This window comes from Periplaneta americana, chromosome 17 (genome assembly GCF_040183065.1).
Source record: "Periplaneta americana isolate PAMFEO1 chromosome 17, P.americana_PAMFEO1_priV1, whole genome shotgun sequence".
Classification (NCBI taxonomy): Eukaryota; Metazoa; Arthropoda; class Insecta; order Blattodea; family Blattidae; genus Periplaneta; species Periplaneta americana.
In genome coordinates this window covers 7,287,950-7,311,345 of record NC_091133.1, presented here as the reverse complement: position 1 = coordinate 7,311,345, position 23,396 = coordinate 7,287,950, and the positions used below count along the sequence as shown (strand labels likewise).

Below are 23,396 nucleotides of genomic sequence, written 5' to 3'. Positions count from 1 at the left end.
GAATTGTTTATGCTTTCAAACTGAATTAATCTGCTTGCTGTACATTGTATGTTTTTGTATAGTTCAACTGCTTGCTATGTATTGTATATTTTTATAGATCTATCAATATAGCTCAGTCGTCGGACTCACTTGTCTCGTGATCTGGAGCTGTGCTTGGGCTGATTACCTGGTTGGGTTATTTCAGAGGTTTTTCCTAACCGTATGGCAAATGTCAGGCAATCTATGGCGAATCCTCGGTCTCACCTCATCTCACCAAAAAATTGTGTAACTGTAGTTCCACATCTAAAAGCTTCAATGCTAATCTAGTTAAGCTAAGATGTATGGCATAAAATGTTTCTGCATGGGTTTACTGACGACTATAAAAAATAAAATGTTAGTAAAAATGAGATATACGAGTTATTGCGATATAAAATAAGATTCACAAGATGCAACTATCCTGGGCTACCCTTTCCGTCTCATCCTATAGAAACCACGCTCACTTCTGTACATGTTCCACATCTTAAAACTTCAATGTCAATGTGAGATGTGTAGAAGAAAATATTGCGTGGCTTTTCCTTTCCACTGGTAAAAATGGGATATATAAGTTATTGCTATATAAAGTAATATTACCAAGATGCAATATTCTAAACATTCTCTTTCAGCCTCGTCCTATAGGAACCACGCTCACTTGTATCTACATCTTTAAGCTTCGATGTTAATGTAAGGTGAATGGAATAAATTGTTGCTGCATGAGTTTTCTGACAACTGTTAAAATAAAGAAATGTTAGTAAACTGGAATATATATGTTAATGCGATATAAAATAAGATTCGTGAGTTGCAACATGTTCCATACAGTTTTTTCTATATTATGCTCCTGTGGAGTAACGGTCGGCGCGTCTGGCCGTGAAACCAGGTGGCCCGGGTTCGATTCCCAGTCGGGGCAAGTTACCTGGTTGAGGTTTCTTCCGCAGCTTTCCCTCAACCCAATATGAGTAAATGCTGGGTAACTTTCGGTGCTGGACCCCGGACTCATTTCACCGGCATTATCACTTTCATCTCATTCAGACGCTAAATAACCTGAGATGTTGATAAAGCGTCGTAAAACAACCTACTATAATAAACAGGGAAAGGATTTATATGTAAATACATATTTACTTATAAAGCTAATATAATTTATATTTTGCATTATCTTTATGTTTCACAATGTGTAGGGTTGAAAAATCCTACTTTTATTTTCCATATTTTTCCATATTTTAGAGTTTAGTACATATTTTCGTTAATTTCCATATATTTTCCATATTTCATATAAAACAGTCCATATTATATTAGGTTTAACAATAAAACAAAACAAAATTCCATTAACTTTTAAAAATACATTTCAACAATAGAGATTTAAACACATGTTCAGTAATCCCTTTAACATCAGAGTTATTTGAAAATTAGCAGTCCTATCAACAATGGGAAAGTAAGTTACAAAACTGTATTAATTTAATTTAAAATTTTTAACAGACTTCAGTTGTGCAGCTCAACAGTTAAATGCCAGTCAGAGTACACATAGGTTCAGTTTTGTAAATCATACTATAAAGACGGTAAATATGCCAAAAGTACGTCATTCAGTCAATTTAAAATCAAAACTAACAAGTTACATTTCAGAATTTAAAGAAGATGGTTTATCAACTGACAATAAAATATTATTTTGTAATTTGTGTCAGTGTGCAGTATCATCTACACAAAAGTTCCTGGTGCAACAACACATTACAACTAGTAAACATCAGGCCAACAAACAACTAAATTCCAAGCAGAGACAATTGTTTTTAACACAACCAACAACATCGAATGTAAGATCTGAGTTTAACATCGACCTGTGCCGTTCTCTCATCTCTGCTGATATTCCTCTCTACAAACTAAAGAATAAGGTCTTCAGGGAATTCCTTGAAAAATATACTCAACATACAATCCCGGATGAGTCAACACTTAGGAAGACGTATGCTCCATCCATCTACGATGAGACAATACAGAAGATAAGAGATGAAATTAAAGATAGTTCAATTTGGGTTTCCATTGATGAGACTCCCGACAAAGAAGGTAGACTTGTTGGTAATGTAGTTATCGGTTTGTTAAGTGAACAATATTCTGAACGAATTCTTTTACATTGTGATGTTCTAGAAAAGTGCAATAACAAAACTATAGTTAAACTGTTCAACGAAGCTATGGGTATCCTGTGGCCAAAGGGTATTATGTACGATAATGTGTTATTCTTTATTAGCGATGCTGCCCCTTATATGGTCAAAGCTGGACAAGCATTATCTGTTGTATATCCTAAATTGACTCATTTTACTTGTGTGGCGCATGCATTTCATCGTGTGGCAGAAGTGGTCAGAGACAATTTCCCTAAAGTAGATTTGTTGATTTCATCAGTGAAAAAAGTATTTCTCAAAGCTCCCAGTAGAGTTAACGTGTTGAAAGAAATGTACCCTGAAATTCCATTGCCACCAAAGCCAATTTTAACTAGATGGGGTACATGGCTAGAAGCAGTTGAATATTATGCCGAACATATAGACTCTATTAACAATGTTCTCCTTGCATTGGACTCTGAAGATGCAGTCTCAATTGATACTGCGAAAACAGTTACCTGTGACATAAGTGTGAAGAATGACTTAGCTCACATTCAGCATACATTTTCATGCATCATAAAAACGCTCAAAAGTCTCCAAAATAGGCACCTTTCACTATCTGAAAGTTTTGAAATTATAAATAGTACTGTGGAACAACTGAATCGTGGTAGAGGTAAAGTTGCAGATGCAGTAAGAGCTAAGGTGGACACTGTACTTTCAAAAAACCCTGGATATGAAGAACTACAAAAGGTTGTTGCTGTGATGAGTGGTGAATCAACAGTGAAGATTAACTTGGACTTATCCCCAGCAGACATTGTGAAATTGAATTATGTACCAGTTACTTCTTGTGACGTCGAACGCTCTTTTAGTCAGTATAAATCTATCCTCAGAGACAATAGAAGAAGATTCACTTTTCAGCACTTGAAAGAAATGTTTGTAACCTATTGTTATGGTAACAGACAATAAAAATTGTGTTTTGTTGAAACTACATTGGAAGATAAGGTACGTCCATTATATTTTTTGTTTAGTTTGATTAAAATGTACCAATATTTAACGTACATAGTCATTTTTTTATAATTTTAAGTCCATATTTAATTCCATATTTTGGTAAAAATCCATATTTAATTCCATATTTTGGTAAAAATAACTACATATATATTTACATATTTCATATATTTTTAGTCCATATAAATCCGTTCCCTGATAATAAAATAAATGTATTATGCTATAGGAACCACGCCCACTTCTTGACTAGTTAAAACATGGCGGACATAGGTTCAAAAGTTTCAAAGATGGCGGCGCGTTCGCCACTCTATATTCTACTTTTAGCTCGTTGGCATTGCACCTTGATTAAATGTTGCGATGTGCCACAAACAGTCATATTTCTCTGATTACACTCAAAGACTAAGTATTACAAACTCTTTGATTACACTTTAGCGCCAGTAGCATGTGTTGGGATTTTTTTTTCAGTCAAAATGTACTTCATAAATTTATTTTAGGGTTAGTGTTGAGTACCAAAATAAAATATCCTAATCTAATAAGAAAACCTTACAATTGCTGTATAGAAAATATTTTATCTTATATAGGCCTAATGTGAATTGGCATCCATTACAGATTTCAATCTATTTTATTCACTCTCACAAGTGAAGTATTACCTTTTCTTGGACATATTCTGCTTTTAAAATCTTTTATCCATTTTTCATTCAATTATTGCCATAATTTTTGTCCTATGCTGAAGCACTGGTATGCAGACCCAGAGTGCAACCTGTAACACTTGTGATCAGCTTCTGTCACATTGTAATATATTACTCAGTCAGAATGTCTCTGTGTTCTGCAGGAAGGGAATTTATTGGATCTGCATGTGACTAGGATAAAGGAGGAATGCGTCGACGACAGCCACAGTCACACATCAGAAATAAAATTTGAGGAAATTATATTGCCCAATAACTTTCCCGTGGTGAAGTGTGAAGCCGAGGTGAGTGGAGCTCATTGGTGTGCTGGCTCTTCTTTACAATGTTTAACTTATATTGTGTTCATCACAGAAACCTTCTCTGTACAGCTGTGATTATAGCGAATTTTAGTTTACAGTGGGGACAGTAGAACTATTTGCGTCCTATTTATCACTTATTTCTTGTTAAAAAATATCCTAAATTTAAAATGCAATATGTATGTTAAGAACTTTCTTGTGTTAAATTTTAACGTACCTTGTTAACATGTTTCCACCTATTTTCGGTCATCTTCGGAATTGGTCTTGTTGGTCTTGGCACCTCTTGTTTCCTGTGTCGGTGCATTCGTAGTGTAGAGTCAAAGAATTTATGTGTTTTGAAATTGAGTTGTGTGTTGAGAATATCATTGGGGTGTGTTTTCGTGTATCTGTATATTTCATATTGTTCTAGTGTGTTGAGTTTCTGGCTCTATGGTTGGATGTTCAGTATTTCCATGTCTGTGTTGATGTCTCTGTAGGTGTGGTTAGCATTTGTGATGTGTTCTGCATATGTGGAGATGTTTTGTAATTTTGTTATGGCTGTGATGTGTTCTTTGTAACGTGTTTGAAATGATCTGCCTGTCTGTCCTATGTAGAAGTTGTTGCAGGTGTTACATTTGAGTTTGTATATGCCTGCATGGTTGTATTTGTTTGTTTGTGTTGTTTGTGTGTTGAGATGTTTTTGTAGAGTGTTATTTGTTCTGTATGCGATGTTGTAGTTTAATTTCTTGAATGAGGTTGCAATTTTATGTGTGTTTTTGTTTTCGTATGTTAGTTTGATGTATGTTTTGTGTTCGTGTGTTTGTGTTGTATTCTTTTTTTTTTTTGGTTTTGTTTTGTCTTACATATTATCTTGTCTATTATGTTGGGGTTGTATCCGTTTTCTTGTGTACATAGGACAGACAGGCAGATCATTTCAAACACGTTACAAAGGACACATCAGAGCCATAACAAAATTACAAAACACCTCCACATATGCAGAACACATCACAAATGCCAACCACACCTACAGAGACATCAACACAGACATGGAAATACTGCACATCCAACCAAAAAGCCTGAAACTCAACACACTAGAACAATATGAAATATACAGACACACGAAAACACACCCCAATGATATTCTCAACACAGAACTCAATTTCAAAACACATACACTCTTTGACTCTACACTACGAACGCACCCGCACAGGAAACAAGAGGTGCCAAGACCAACAACGACCAGTTCCGAAGATGACCGAAAATAGGTGGAAACATGTTAACAAGGTACGTTAAAATTTAACACAAGAAAGTTCTTATCATACATATTCCGAAGTGATACAGTGTTAAGAATTGTGTAATCAAGATGTATATATTAAAATGCAATATGGCTGTTTAGTTTAACTTAAAAAATATATTTTAGTGATAATATATTCGTTTTGGACAGGTATGAGATCTTGCTGTATACAGTACAAAGAGGCACCTGATATTACCATCTTGAATAGGCCTATCACTTAATGATTGATGTTGGTAATATACTACTTCTTCCAGAGAATTAAAGTCTAGATTTAGGCTCACACATTTAACATACACAGGCTTTGTGAGAATTATAGGAAGATGTGTTTTCACCACAATAGTTATTTACGATACAAGTGTTGAAAGTGGCATTTTATTTCGTGAGTAGGTATGTTTGCGAAACGAGGCCGCAGGTCGAGTATAGAACCTACTTACAAAATATAGTCACTTTTAACATGTGTGATAACTGTCTTTTGTCCGTGCTGGTAGGCTATAGAGATAATTCCGCCAATTTCTCCAATGTCCTTTCCTCCTCGTTGTGTTAGTGAAACATTATCCTTTTAAAAGCAGGTGGTTGTATAGCCCAGTTGTGGGGAATTCGTCTACAGATTGAGAGTTTCTTGATTCTAACCTGGATGTCCTCTAATTTTTTATAATTACATTTAATTCTCTATTGTTAGATATATTTAATCCATAAAATTGCTATATAAATTTATTTAATTTACGTACTTTTTGAACAAAAAACAATTTTAACATGCTTGTCTAGCGTTGAAATATATATTTTCCTCATTTCATCTGTCGTCTGAAATAAAAAAAAATTGGGTAAGGTGAACTCTTGGAGGTAGTACAGACTTCTTATGCTCATAGAGGAATTCGTGGTGCTCTGGGCCGCGGGGCGTATCAGGTACTCATCTGAAATGGGCCCGGGCTCTGTCAGGCTGATGCTCAGTGGCCCAATTGTTCGCATCGGCTTCACGAATGCCATCACATTTATAGCGCGCATATTGCTATTGCTCTTATGACGAGTTGCCAAACTAACTTACTATTATGACAAGTGTTGTATTGCATGTTTCCACATATTCAAATTTTTTATGTTCTAGTGATATTTAACTTATTTTATATTTTTGTTTTCATATTTTCCGATAATGATATATCTCTAATGTGATAAGTTGAGCTCTATATAATCATAATTTTCCTTACTGTGTGTTTTAAAAATATTGTATTCATTGGAGGCCTATGCTTTGTACTGCACTATTTTTTTACTAGGCCTACTATTATTATTATTATTATTATTATTATTATTATTATTATTATTAGGCCTATTATTATTATTATTATTATTACTATCCTTATTTATTATTATTATTATTATTATTATTATTATTATTATTATTATTATTATTATATTATTTGTTATTTCCTTTTCACGGAAAACTATCTCCCTAAAATTTAACTATTCTCTCAGTAATGTCGTAATTACTAGGAAAGACTGTATTAGAGATCTTGGTGTCCTACTTGATTCAAAATTATATTTCCATGATCATGTGCAATATATTTATGCCCATTCGTTAAGAATGCTTGGTCTAATTAGGTCTATAACTTATTCTTTTTCCACTCCTATGTGTTTATTAATTTTATACTATACGTTGGTTAGATCCAAGCTTGAATATGCATCTGTTGTATGGAACTCCATTACTTCCACTGACTCGGCTAAATTGGAGAATATCCAAAGAAAATTTATTTCCTTGTGTTCTTATAGATTTTTACCAAATTCCGATTATAACTATGAGATTAAATGCAATTATTTCAATTGCGGTAGTTTGTTCACCAGACGTCAGGATCTTGATTATTTATTTTTTTGCAAAGTCATTAAGGGTGATATTGATTGTGAATCTTTCATAAGCAATATCAGTCTTCGTATTCCTGCTAATGGTTTAAGATTTCATAAATTGTTTTATAATAAGATTCCTAAATCTCTCTCTCCGGTCTGCAGATGCATTAAATATGCTAATTTGCATGGATTCAACTTGGATTCATTTAATGTGTAGTATATCTTTGAGTTTTAACTCACTGATCTAATTTAATAATTATTTGTCCATATATTTCTTGCATTTGGTCTATTGATTCATGTAGACCATTCCATTATTTCATTTCTCATTGTACTAATTTTATAATTTTATAATTATTATTTGATCAATGATTGATGTAGTCCTTTATATTGTTTGTATTTCATCTCATTGCCATTTTCTATCATTCATTCTCATCATCATTTGTTGTTTTGTTCTGTTTTGTATCGTGCAAAACTGTAATTGGCCTTGTGCTGTTGTTTTTGCACGTTAATATTATAAATAAATAAATAAATAAATAAATAAATAGATAGATAGATAGATAGATAGATAGATAGATAGATAGATAGATAGATAGATAGATAGATAGATAGATAGATAGATAGATAGATAGATAGATAGATAGATAGATAGATAGATAGATAGATAGATAGATAGATAGATAGATAGATAGATAGATAGATAGATAGATAGATAGATAGATAGATAGATAGATAGATAGATAGATAGATAGATAGATAGATAGATAGATAGATAGATAGATAGATAGATAGATAGATAGATAGATAGATAGATAGATAGATAGATAGATAGATAGATAGATAGATAGATAGATAGATAGATAGATAGATAGATAGATAGATAGATAGATAGATAGATAGATAGATAGATAGATAGATAGATAGATAGATAGATAGATAGATAGATAGATAGATAGATAGATAGATAGATAGATAGATAGATAGATAGATAGATAGATAGATAGATAGATAGATAGATAGATAGATAGATAGATAGATAGATAGATAGATAGATAGATAGATAGATAGATAGATAGATAGATAGATAGATAGATAGATAGATAGATAGATAGATAGATAGATAGATAGATAGATAGATAGATAGATAGATAGATAGATAGATAGATAGATAGATAGATAGATAGATAGATAGATAGATAGATAGATAGATAGATAGATAGATAGATAGATAGATAGATAGATAGATAGATAGATAGATAGATAGATAGATAGATAGATAGATAGATAGATAGATAGATAGATAGATAGATAGATAGATAGATAGATAGATAGATAGATAGATAGATAGATAGATAGATAGATAGATAGATAGATAGATAGATAGATAGATAGATAGATAGATAGATAGATAGATAGATAGATAGATAGATAGATAGATAGATAGATAGATAGATAGATAGTTAGGTAGATAGATAGTTAGGTAGGTAGGTAGGTAGGTAGGTAGGTAGGTAGGTAGGTAGGTAGGTAGGTAGGTAGGTAGGTAGATAGGTAGATAGATAGGTAGATAGATAGATAGATAGATAGATAGATAGATAGATAGATAGATAGATAGATAGATAGATAGATAGATAGATAGATAGATAGATAGATTGATTGATAAATAAAAAGTTGTCTTATTTTTTTATACTTTGTATGCCTCATTTCTTTTGACCTGCTGTTCACATTTTATTATGCTTTTTTCTTTTTTTCTGTATGTTATATATTATGTCTGATTTCTTCTTACTTGTTGTTTACATTTTATTATTATTATCGTCTTATTCAGTTTTGTGTGTAAAATTGTAGTGTACTTTGTAAATTTGTAGTGTTTTTGTAACGCAGTTTTTACTCCTGGTTGAGTGTTAGAGAAGGCCGTATGGCCTTAACTCTGCCAGGTTAAATAAATCATTATTATTATTATTATTATTATTATTATTATTATTATTATTATTATTATTATTATTATTATTATTATTATTATTATTATTATTATTATTATTATTATTATTATTATTATTGCTGCTGCAAAGATCCTTCCCAGGTCTAGCCCTCAGGAACACAAGCCAAGCCAAAATCATCTGCTGTTTGCCATGTACAATACTCACTTTGGTAATTTAGACTCCTGCTTATGTCAGTATTTCCTACTAATGGATAACATGTAGGCTGGAGTCTTACTGTGTAGTAACTTACTTCACAGAGGAAAGTCGTGTTGGATATTGTACATGAACATAGACGAATCCAAGGAGGGAAATCTCCCCTCCCCCTTCAGCCTATATGGCAACAGTTATTTCATTTATTTGAATTTGAACCTCACAGGTCCACACCTGTGGAGTAACGGTTAGCGTGTCTGGCCGCGAAACCAAATGGCTCGGGTTCGATTCCCGGTCGGGGCAAGTTACCTGGTTGAGGTTTTTCCGGGGTTTTTCCTCAACCCAATGTGAGCAAATGCTGGGTAACTTTCGGTGCTGCAACCTACGGGCATTATTACCTCATCTCATTCAGACGTTAAATATGACGAGTGTATAACAGTAAATGGTAAAGTGGATGTTTCTGGTCCAGAGACGGCTAAGGAAGAGACAGCTAAGGACATAGTAAAGAAAGTGATAGATGAATTAGAGGAGTGGAAGAGGAAGTTCAATTGCAAGTAGATAAGACGAGTGAGTTAATGAAAATAGGTCAACAGTACTGTATGGTGGAGGAGGCTAGCTAGGACGGCGAAGTATAATATGTAGAAAATTAGTGAGATTGGAATATGAAAGGTACGCATGAAACAGACATAATAACGAGCATATTGGACAATGGTGTAATACGTGTTAGTATCAAGTATTATTAGAAACAGTGTGTGTTCGATATAGTCTAAGTGATCTGAAAATCAAGAACAGCGTGAGAAAGTGTCAATTGTGAATGAACTAGAGACGTGTAATAGGAATTAAGTAAAACGATAGAGATAATGAAAATAGGTGAGGAGTATGGCGGGAGAGGCTAGCTAGGATAGTGAAGTATAATATGTAGAAAATTAGTGGGATCTGAAAATTAAATGTACGCCAGAAACAGACATAATAACGAACTTACTGGACAATGGTATAGTACGTTTTAGTAAGAAGTATTATTGAAACATGGTGTGTACGATATAAGTGTACTGAAAGTCAAGAACAGAGTCGTAAAAGTGTAAATGATCTAAATGAAGTTGTTAGGATTTAATGGGAGAATACTGATCAATTTAAATGGGGTCGAATCAAGTATAAGAGCGTCTGCAAAAGGTATATCTGTAACGAATGTAATTGTGGCACCAGATACAAAAATTGTGAGGTCCACATTACATGGTTGTAAATGTTGACATCAAATATATATCATATCATTCAGACGCTAAATAACCTGAGATATTGATAAAGCGTCATAAAATAACCAACTAAAATAAAAATAATAAAAATCCCACAGTATTATTTCTGCTTTACATAATATATGTACATCACAAAAGTTTTCGCAAGGTGTGATCGTACATCCCTTGAATGTCTAGCATCGTGCCTCATCACATAAGAAGGTACGGACTGTGTGGCACATTATTGTGTTTGTATTTTCTGGCCATTGTTTCATTCAGTGGCGTAGCATGAAATTTTGAGCAGGGGAAGCTAACTCAAGTTGTCTTTCATGCAATATGAGAAAACGTATTACAAAAATACAGTCTTAAAATAAATAGTAGTCAATTTCAAGTCAGCAGTCGAAGATTGGTTGGAACATCGTAAGTAACACCAATAAGGCATGACCTCAAATGATACGTAGTAAAATATGATTTCACGGTTTACACATATCTCTTAACAAATAGACACGTATACGTATAACATTAGCTCACTCCCTGTCATACTTAGAGAAATCACAATATTAGTATCATTACGTAAGTATGCGTCTGTCTTTTGGTTGTGTCCTTCGTTGACAGCAAAGGAGTCGGTCATTTGTTTTTTAAATCTCACTTTTGTTCGTAAGTCAGTCTTGATAATACAATTGTCCTAAAAAATTCAAGTAAATTAGTGTCAGGAACTGTTATTTCGCTCATTATTTATTATATCAGCCACAATGCACACTAACACTTCAACTGAACAGAACTGACGAAAAGGGATAACTCGGAAACTACATATTTTAAATGTTAAAGCTAGCTTCTTTTCGAGCCTTGCGACTAGGGTAGTTTAAAAGAGATGGAAAATCTGCGGGGTGGATTATACAGAAGAAACCGTTCTGCTTGTAAACTGATGTGTGCAGGCTTCTTGTTTACTGCTGCATCACAAATAATCCTGAGCTGCCGCATCACAATATTTAACGCGTAAATATAAATTCTATTAAAATTAATAAATAATTTTCTCCATAAACTGCAGGTTTATTATGAAATTATTATTAACTTAGGAAGCTAAGCTTTTTAGCTTACATTGACGCTGCGCCACTGGTTTCATTGGACACCATATTCATCCTTTTCCTTGTGGTTGATAGCAAGTTATGTCCCTCAGCAGCCTTCCCAGTTTCTGACATGGCATAAGTATTTTTCCTCACGTGTTCCTATAATTTATGATCACATTTGTTATAGCCTTCATTGCGGCTGATAAATTTCATTTCACTCTCTGTAAGTGAGGACACACCTTGTGTTTATTTCTGCACCAGAAATGCCACCATCTTATCTGTTGTATTCATTATTGCAGGAAGTGTCACTTGGCGTGTCTACAGTGAAAGAGGAGTCTATACTCGAAGTAACGCTAGAGGAATCTGAAGTCTTCACTCAGAGGTGAGTGTAGGTGCATGTGTTCATGTTTGCTTGTTTCGCTGGTTGAAGGGAATAATGACGTAGAGCATTATTCTTACGTATTGCCTTGATGCATAGCAAGATAACTGCGAGGTCTCCTGTAATAATCGACCATCGCGACTCGGATGGCTGGGGTAGCATTGGTCATGAAATGGAGAAGAGTGGAACAAGTACAGTGAATAAACTTTGAAAATGGTTTTCATAATAATATGGAATAGTGAAGATTACAGATTTAAATATTTAATCTTTCGGTAGGTTCAGAATTTTCACTCATTTTAATAGGGCAAGAATAGGCATAAAAATGTTATAATAAAACTTAGGTTTGATGCAGAGTACATTCCATTCGCATGAAAGTATTTGCAATTGTTTTACTCTGATTTTGTTTCATAATATGAAATATAGTTTGCAATATCGGTGGTATGAAATGTCAACACATAGTAAAGGAGTTGGCCTGGTTGGCACAGTTGATATAGGACTGGCCTTCTATGCCCGAGGTTACAGGTTCGATCCCGGGCCAGGTCGATGGCATTTAAGAGTGCTTAACCCTTTCTTACCTATAAATACCATATTGCAATAATAACTTTATAGCATTTATATACTTGTGTGTTACATATGAAGGTAAATTTTGCTGGATAACTTCTATTTCAATACATTTTCATCAATATAGTTTTGTTTCAAATGTTGCCACTCCCGTAACTTGGTCACTGAATTGGTCCTAATATAGCTATTTGTTTCAACATGGATTGCTTGTAAATTAATTTGGGTTAGAAAGGGTTAAATGCGATAGGCTCATTTCAGTAGATTTACTCGCATGTAAAAGAACTGCTGGACAAAATTCTGGTACACCGGCGACGCTGATATAGCCTCGGCAATTGGGAACGTCGTTAAATGAAACATAACATTTAGTAAAGGATTGGAATTCTTTCCTTGACATTCAGTGCAAAATGCTTACTTATCACTTTATAATACATAGTACATACATAACTGTGCTGCCCAGTGGAAAGGTTTTTCACTGCAATCCCAGCATTCTCCAATCTTTCCTGTTCTCTGTCTTCCTGTTAGTCTCTGTGTATGATCCACATATCTTGATCTCGTGTATCATCTGATAGCTTCTCCTGCTCCGAACTCTTCTCCCGTTCATCATTCCTTCCGGTGCTTCCTTCATTGCACAGTTTCTTCTCTTTCCGATCAGTTTCAGCATCAACCTATCTTCATCCACTCTTTCTAACACACCTTCATTTCTTATTCTGTCTGTCCACTTCACACGCCCATTCTTCTCCATAACCATTTTTATTGGGTTATTTTACGACGCTGTATCAACATCTAGGTTATTTAGCGTCTGAAGGATATGAAGGTGATAATGCCGGTGAAATGAGTCCGGGGTCCAGCACCGAAAGTTACCCAGCATTTGCCCGTATTGGGTTGAGGGAAAACCCCGGAAAAAAACTCAACCAGATAACTTGCCCCGACCGGGATTCGAACTTGGGCCACCTGGTTTCGCGGCCAGACGCGCTGACCGTTACTCCACAGGTGTGGACTATCCACATTTCAAATGCTTCTATTCGTTTCTCTTGACTTCGTCGTAATGTCCATGTTTCTACCCCATAAAATGCCACACTCCACACTCAAAGCACTTCACTAGTCTCTACCTTAGTCCTTAGTTCTTTTTCCAGAGGTCCGTAGAAAATGATCCTTTTTCTATTAAAAGCTTTCTTTGTCATTGCTATCCTCCTTTTGACATCCTGGCTGCAGCTCATGTTACTGCTTATAGTACATCCCAAATATTTGAAGCTGTTCACTTGCTCTGCTGCCTCGTTTAGAATTCTCAAGTTTACCTTCTTTATTTTTCTTGCGACTACCATGGCCTGTGTTCATATGATGAAAGATGAGTGGAAGAGAACAAATTCTCTCCAGCACCGCGATTTGAACCCGGGTTTCCAGCTCTATGTGCTGACGCTATATCCACTAAGCCACACTGGATTCCCATCCCAATGTCGGATTGAATCCTCTCAGTTTAAGTTCCACCTCTTGGGTTCCCTCTAGTGGGCTACCCTCATGCACTCCGTCAAGTGTCCATACATGTGCAGAGGTGCACTCATTATGAGTGACTAAGTGGCCGGGATCCGACGGAGTAAGCGCCGTTTGAAACCACAAAGTGATTATTTTTCGCATATCACATATTATTACGATGTACCGAAGTACATATGATATTTCTGCACGGAAATATCGTATGTACTTCGGTACATTGTAATAATATATGATATGCGAAAAATAATCACTTTGTGATTTAAGATGGCGCTTACTCCGTCGGATCCCGGCCACTTAGTCACTAATAACGAGTGCACCTCTGCACATGTATGGAAACTGTGCCACTGTCATACATCTATGGCACAGTGCATGAGGGTAGGTCACTAGGGGAACCCAAGAGTTGGAACTTAAACTGAGAGGATTCAATCCGACATCGGGATGGGAATCCGGTGTGGCTTAGTGGATAGAGCGTCAGCACGTAGAGCTGAAAACCCGGGTTCAAATCCCGGTGCTGGAGAGAATTTTTCTCTGTTCCACTCATCTTTCATCATATGATGACGCAGAATTTCTGCACGGATATATCATATGTACTTCAGTACAGCGTAATAATATGTGGCTTATCTTGTTTGCATTTATATTCATTCCATACTGCTCACAGCTGTCATTTAGCTCCAGTAGCATAACGCTTAGTATCATCTTCTTTTCTGCTAACAATGCCATATCATCAGCAAATCTTATGCACTCCTGTTCTTCCTCCTACTATCACTCCTCCCATGTTCTGAAAACAGTTTTTCACCAAATCCTTCAATACGATATTGTACAGGGTATATGATAAAGGCCATTCTTGTCGTACTCCTCTCCCTATTTCACTTCCTTCAGACATTTCTTCTCCTATCCTGACGTTGACTCATTGTTTCAGATATAGGTTACTGAACAGCTTCCTGTCTTTCTAATCCACACTTATTTTCTTCAGGATGAGTTTATAATAGAAGAATTTATTACATTCAACATTTGATGTGATTTTGATTGTTCTTTATGCCCTGAGGTTCGCAACATCCAGTAGGCCTAACGGAATCTTTTTTGTTACAGGATTTTGTACACTGACAGGATTCGGACACCACAAGAGAAAAACACAAGTCTGGCAAACTATGTCTCCTCACAGAAACCTTCATCCAATAGTGGACTTTATTCAGAGATTTACGATCACTTGCGTAGAAACAATTTGCTCCCACAGTCTTGCAGTCACACCGACAAAAAGACTTTCAAATGCGACGCCTGTGGGAAATGTTTCTCCAAATCGGTATACCTTAGAAATCATATGCTTACACACAGTAGCGAAAAGCCATTCAAATGCAATACATGTGGAAAAATGTTCACACAACCTAGTTATCTTAGAACTCACGAACGTACCCACACTGGCGAAAAGCCATTCAAATGCTGTACTTGTGGGAAATATTTCTCGCAGTCGGGAAATCTCAGGATCCACATACGGACACACACGGGCGAAAAGCCATTTAAATGCCTTGAGTGTGGGAAAATGTTTGTAACTTCGACAGAGCATAAAGTTCATGTACGTACGCACACAGGCGAAAAGCCATTTAAATGCGATACTTGTGGGAAATTTTTCTCAGTATTGGCTGCTCTTAAGATCCATCTGCGCACACACTCTGATGAAAAGCCATTCAAATGCGATACCTGTGGGAAATGTTTCACAATGTCGGGTTCTCTTAAGGTCCATGTACGGACACACTCTGATGACAAGCCATTTAGATGCGATACCTGTGGAAAGAGTTTTTCAAAATCGGGAGTTCTTAGAGCTCATGCACGCACACACTATGGGGAAAAGCCATTCAAATGCGATATTTGTGAGAAAACTTTCACGCAGTCTGGCGTTCTTACATCTCACCTACGCACACACTCTGGCGAAAAACCATTCAATTGCGAAATTTGTGGAAAATCTTTCTCACATTCGGGTTCTCTCTCGAAGCATGTTCGCACGCACAGAGGCGAAGAGGATATGAAATTTGGTACTTGAGGGAAAAATTGATCAGAAACTGTCTCTCTCAAAGGCGAAAATCTTTTCAAATGCGACACTTGCTGGAAGAGTTTGTCGAAATTTCGAGAATTTAGAATTCATGTACGCACAGACACGGAAGCCTTACCTATGGAAAATGCTTCTCACAGTCAGAATCCCTCAAAATCCATAGACGCAAGTACAGCCCAAATATCATGGAAATGCAATATCTGAGAGGATATTTTAAGAAATAAGGAATATATGAGAACATAGATATTGCATGCATATGGGAGGAAAATTGTTCAAATGTGATACTTGTGAAAACGCTTTTCAACATAAAGGAAAATATCGCAGCCAAATTCCGCACGCTTCTGTGCAACCACTATTGGAAATACTCCTCACAGGCAAGTACTCTTAAAATCCATGCACCTAATTACTGTTTACATTGCCATGTAAGTGCGAGATCAATGAGAATTATTTCTCTGTACCAGGTTCCTGATGGCATAAGCGCTATCATAGAAGTGACTAGCATTCGAAATGAGATGTGATTATTGTTACTGTACATTCAGTTATGATAATTGAAATAATATTCAAAACCGATATGCAGCTGGTTCGTTGTTCATTACATCTAAAATGTAAACAGTCTTTCCAATATGAAGCTCACGGAAAACATTTCACGTATTTAGGAATACCTAAAATTAATATTTGCCAGTAGAAATGGAAATACCTTTGGGGAGGCCGAGACGTAGATGGGAAGATAATATTAAAATGGATTTGAGGGAGGTGGGATATGATGGTAGAGACTGGATTAATCTTGCTCAGGATAGGGACCAATGGTGGGCTTATGTGAGGGTGGCAATAAACCTCCGGGTTCCTTAAAAGCCAGTAAGTAAGTAGAAATGGAAAGGCGACTAAGTGCCCTTTTCGGCATGTTCCCAAAAATTATGACATGAAATGCCTTTCTAAAATGCGGATCATGACCCCCAATATAGCAATACTCTACATTAGAATGAGGTGCTATTCTCGCCAGTCCATTGGCCCTGTCGTCCGGAGTACCAGTTTAGAAGATACGCTTGAAATATTACATTGTTAAGGGATTTTATTTGTACAGACTGGGTAACCTACTTTGCTTCTATTTATGTTAATTGTATTAAGTGAACCTTGAGAGTCGCTTGGGATACTGAAATTCTGATTGGCAATATAATTATACACATTTTCATTACCAGCTGTGTTTTAAGAATTTCGTCTTCAAATTGGGAGCAGTGCTGTGAGAATCTGAATTGAGACGGTTAGAAGCAAAGGGATGTGACATTTCTAAAAAAATTATTTAAGTGCAAGCAGGGGAAACTAAATTATTTAAAATTACAGTGGCAAAGGAATATACCACATCACACATTAATATTCAAAATTAAAACTTTATGGAATTACTAAATCTTAGTAACTTTTTGTTCCCAGATGCTATGTCCACGGATATTTCGTCCACTGTTTCGTACGTCCCTTCGATATTCTGTCCACTATATTTTTTTCGTCCTCTGGTGTTTTATGTCCACTATTATTTCGTCCACAGTTTAAATGTCCATTGTGCTATTTTGTCCTCTGTAAGTTTGGTCCACATTTTATTATGTCCTACATTTATCTTTGTTCTCTTTATTAAGTTGTCCATATATTATTATTAGTAATAATAATAATAATAATAATAACAATATTATTATTATTATTATTATTATTATTATTATTATTATTATTATTATTATTATTACTAAGAAAAAGAAGAAGAATGTGAATGAAAGTGGTAAGTATAATTGTTGTCAACTAGCATGTCCAGCCCTCTTACGGTTGTTATATAAACCATTTCAACGTTTGACTTCAGAATTTAATAATGAACCAATGAACTACGTATTTCCATAGAAATGAACATTATTATGGTACAAAATAATTAAAAACATTTCCATAGCAGCCCTTTTTTTAGTTATTGGAAGTACTTCTTACCCAAAAATGAAGAAAATATTCGAGGACAAAATATTTAGTTGGCACAGGAACTAGTGGACAAAGAAAAGTTGGAATCAAATTGTGGACACAATAATTCTTTACCGAAATATTAATGGACAATTTTTTTGGTGGGCGAAATGTTTGCTGGACTAATTTTCTTGGGAAAAATAGCTGTGGACGTGAGATAGTGGACAAACTGTCTCCTGTGGACATATCGTCCTGGAAACAATTTTTAATCATATTTTCTTTAAAGTAACTAAAGTGCAGTTACACCCCTTTGCTTCTGACCGTCTCAACTGTTCGGAATGAATTTCTGCTTTCTGTTTGTGAATACGATATTTAAATTTTAAAATAATGTATATAATAGTAGTATTATGTATTATTCACTTTGGCGAATAAAGGTAACGTAAATAAAAAAACTCAAGAATTTCACGCAGTGTGTCCAATTCTATAACAATCGTGGACTGCATTCTCATCCTGGACTGCGTCTTAATGGAGTGGTGTTGCAATATACAGACACTGAGAGATTTTTGGGCCTTATCTTTGATTATAAATTAACGTGGGAGACGCATATTCGTGATTTGAGAAAGTGTTTCGAAAAATCGTTTTATAATTTACACCTTTTGTCAGAGGTTCGCTGGGGTGCAAACCGCATAGTGCTTTTACGTCTTTATTATTCTCTTATACAGTCAAAGCTGGGTTATGCCTGTTTTATTTATGGTTCAGCAAATGAATTCAAGTTACGTCTCTTAGACACTATTTTACCATCATGGGATACAAGTGCCTTCCGTACTAGTTGGATAGACAGCCTGTATTGTGAAGCGGGTGAACCATCACTGCATCGGCGACGTAATGTCTTCTTGTGCTCGTATGCTGTTACCTCAGCTCACAGCCCGAGCACAATTCTTACGACTCTTTTTACCATCTGTCTCTTTTCGGCCGATACAGTGAGAATCACGGAGACTTCGTCCAGCAGATGTGCGGTTTCATGAACTGCTCTCTGAGCTCGACATTCGTGCCAACAGTTCGCACACTGGAGTACACCACCACTCCACCGTGGATTATGCGACGTCCCATGTTTGATGTAAGTCTGAGCCGAAGTTTTAAGAATTTTACACCAGCTTTTGTTTATAGACTATCGTTTTATTGAAGTTTTATCACCGTTTCCAAATTTTTCATTAAGTTTTACTGACGGATTCCGAGTAAATGATTGTGTTGGTTGTTACTTCGTTGCAAATTGACAGATATTTAAATATAAATTGAGCCAGCTCACTGGTATTTTTACCGCAGAACTATATGCTTTTTATGGAGCTGTATTGTTTTTAATTAGACAGCTCCAGGGCAGATTCCTTGTCTGCTCCGACTCTTTAAGCACCATTCAGTCCCTGCAACGTTAGAATTCTTATGATCCAATTGTGTTGAGAACCCACACTCTCCTAACTTCTGATTATGAGATTGGAGTAGTGTTGACTCCGGGCCATGTTGGCACTCCTGGTTACGAGGCAGCGGATGCTGCTGCAAGGGACGGCGGTCTCAATAGGTCTGAGGTGTATTGGCGTGAGAGGTGGCAGGATATTCAAAATTAACTGAAAGATACAGTATGGTGGCAATGGGAAAGAGAATGGTCTGCACTAGAGGGAAACAAATTACCAAGATTAAAGAATACTGTTCGAGTTCGGGATTCGTCCACAAGACCATCACGACACGAAATTTTACTCAGCCAGTTGAAGATATGCCACTGTCATCTGACACATGGCCATCTCCTACATGGCGAGCCTCAGCCGGAGTGTGATATGTGCCGTGTTCCACTTTCAGTGGAACATTTTTTTATTGTATTGTAGAAAATATGATCCTGTTGTTCGGCAATATGGAATTCAACCGACTCTACATGGTGCTCTTGGAAATGATTTTAATTCTACAATTGCAGTTCTGAGATTTTTATCGAATACAGGACTGGACAGGGTGATTTCATTTATTAATGACCCGTTTTAATTATCCTCCGAACCCTTTACATCCGGTGGTTACTTTTGTTTTGTATATGTTTTTAACAAACTTGGCATTCGGACCTTTTATATCCGAGCATTTTACAAATGCGCCAGGTAATTTATTTCTGGTGGCATTTGTTTTATTATTTTATTGTTTGTTTTTAAAGACTACCTACGTTGTGAGAACTGCTCACTTTAATTTTTTTATGCATCACCTTGCTGAAACTGCATTTGTGAACATCGTTTTAACCATGACAACGCTTTTTAGTACTTTTAAGTAATCTGGTTATTGTATTTTGTTTTTGTTTAGTGAAGGATTTTTAGATAAGGGCGGAAATAGCCATAGTAGCTGACGCGCCCTTTTTAAACCCCACTAACTAAGTTCAGAAAAAATAAAGTTTGGGAGAAAGTCTACCTGTTGGATCATCAACTCAAATGATTTCAAAAGGGAGTATGACAACTCAAACTTCTGTTGATTTTTTGCAACATTTTTACATATTCAAACCGAAAGGACCATGGTGTCTGATTTTTGACTCAGTCAAGGCACGCCTTGATCACAAAATTTGTGAAGAGGCTGAATTGCATTACATTGCCCTCTATTCCTTGCCATTCAACACAACTTACGAGTTACAACCGTTGCACAAAAGTTGCTTCAGTAGCTTTGAAACGTTTTGCGACCAAGAAGTTCTGAGAGTTTTCGACTCACACCGGGAGGAGAATGATATCACTCGGTTGAACTTTCCTAATGTGTTCACCCAGCATGGGACAGATCAACGAGACAATCCAATATGACTTGTGGCTTCAGAGTCACAGGTAAATACCCGTTCAACTTGAATGCGACCCAGAAGTAGGCCGCCTCCTTAATTGAACAACCAGTAAACCTCAGGCTTGCCTGACAACAATCAGCCGAGCACTAGTAGTGATCCGGTTTTCCTTGCAGCTCAATCGACCAACCCACTACTCTTCTGGCATCAGTTGCTCACACTCCACCACAAAACACTAAAAGTGCTAAGAGTCTCGAATTGTCGATCTTGATTTGCCATCGCCTGATCCAGATGATCCTCTTGATGTTGATGCTCTGTGTATGGACGATTCTCCGCCAGGCAATGAATTATTCAGCAGCAAATCCTGTTCCTAATTTGGTGATATTCTGCCAACGCCAAAATGGAATTGAAAAACAACGATGGTCAAAAGACCAGCCGTGAATTCGCGTGGGATTGAGCTGAAAAAAAATATTTTCCAGCTAAAAAAGATCAAAGGTCTCAACCGAAAAAGGAACCAACTACGAAACAGCCGTTGACCAACAAGCCAAAGAACAAAACAGCAACCCACCAAGAAAAAGACTCAGAAAACCACACAAGCTGAAAGTTGGTACTGCAGTGCTTGTCAGGAGGGCGAAGTCAAGAACATGCGACTCTGCGGAGTCTGTGAGAATGTCTACCACGAAGAATGTGTTGGCCTCACTGCTGATGACAAAGACAAAGAGTTAAATCAATGAATGAATGAACGAACGAAGTAACGAACGAATGAATGAATTAATTAATAAATGAGCCTTCTTTGTGAACTTATGATTCAGGGTTCACCTATAAATAACCCTTCTATATTTTGCCGGATATATCTTATTAAAAAGCAATGAATGCCATCTTATTGATATTACATAATGTGCATAAAAATTATGTACTATCACTCCGCAAGCAATGATAATATATTTATTTAAAATACTGTAAGAATACAGTTTGTGAAAAAATCCACTCATAAAAAGTGTGTAATTTTTGTTATTTTCCATAAAGTGATTATGTTTATTGTTTAGGTCTTCACGTTACCTACTGTTTGCAATGTATTAGGTACCGGTACTTCTTTTATAATTGATAGCATTCTCTTTGTTAATTGAAGAATGAATTCAATGTAATTTGGCTACCTTTGCGTATTATATTTTGCCATATAACTTATGTCCCGTGGTCTAGAAGTACCGGTAAAATTATTTTCGATTCTCCAATACTTAACAACAGGTCTATACTGATTTTCACATATTTATTTCACTTGAGAATTTGATTATAATAAGAACTTCTGTAATCAAGGTGCATGTATTTATGTTTTGTGATCTAAGAGTAATGTATGTTGATATAATTTTAGATTCCCTGAAACCTAACAATTTGTTGATTATCGTAAAATTATACAATCTATAATGTGTATTGTGTAGACCTATTTATGAATGTAGGAAAATGTTTTCTATAAATTGCTCCGTACGTACTTTCTTTCATTTAATGCTCTGATTCATATCAGTGAAACTTTGAATACCGGTATGTTTATTTCTTCCTAATTTTACGTTAAACGTCGAAAATGGCCATAATCTGTCAATTTTAGGTCATCACGGCGTTAAACTGCGTGATTTACGTACTGCTATTATGCGTCTGCTCTCCAACAACATGGGGGCAAGCGCAGTGTTCAATTTGCCCCGGTTTCCTCGTTTTGCGCAGCCGAGACTGTAGGGCCTTGCTCCCAAATAGGACAGCCGACGGACGGCCATTTCTTTGGTTGAGCTGAATAAGTATGGTTCGTTCGTGTGCTGTTTTTAATTGCAGGAATGGACACGGATGTAAAGATAAAGAAGGGAGGAATGTTACATTTCACTCATTAGTTAATCTTTAATTTCTACGACGATTTTTCCTCTGTATTATGTTACAGAAGACAAACTATTGTACTTATACGACTGTTTATGCTTCAGGTTTCCTCTGAGTAAAGATTCCCTTAACCGAAAGTGGATAGGTGCAATTCGCAGAGAGAATTTCTACTCTACAATTAATCATTCAGTGTTTTGAACTCATTTCCAAGATAGTTGTTACCTTTCAAACTAGAACGTTATTACCATATATGCCTACATTGTTATTATCTTTCATCCACTAAATATCCTTCATTTTCTGCAAACAGCTGTTGTGTAGGCCTAAGTGCATACATGAATAATTATTCGCCGAATTTAATGATACAGAAACTGAGAAACTATAGAAATTATAAAAATTTAATTTCTTAATACGACTGATTGAAAGTAACTCTTGTCTTAGTTACGGATTAATGAAACAGTTTCTTATACTGCTGCTGCTACTACTACTACTACTACTACTACTACTACTACTACTACTACTACTACTACTACTACTACTACTCCTGCTGCTACTGCTACTACTACTACTACTACTACTACTACTACTGCTACTGCTACTGCTGCTGCTGCTGCTGCTGCTCCTGCTGCTGCTGCTACTACTACTACTACTACTACTACTGCTACTGCTACTGCTGCTGCTGCTGCTGCTGCTCCTGCTGCTGCTGCTACTACTACTACTACTGCTGCTGCTGCTGCTGCTGCTACTGCTACTACTACTG

General features: G+C 36.0%; 1 protein-coding gene across 1 annotated transcript in view; it reads left to right on the top strand.

The window, feature by feature from the left end:
- Positions 1-4,227, top strand: part of LOC138693174 (zinc finger protein 391-like) — a 73,156-nt gene extending 68,929 nt beyond the window's left edge. The window contains exon 6 of the mRNA XM_069816887.1: positions 3,931-4,227. The gene's annotated coding sequence lies outside the window, so the exon portion shown is untranslated. The remainder of the gene's footprint in view (positions 1-3,930) is intronic.
- Positions 4,228-23,396: the final 19,169 nt, after the last annotated feature.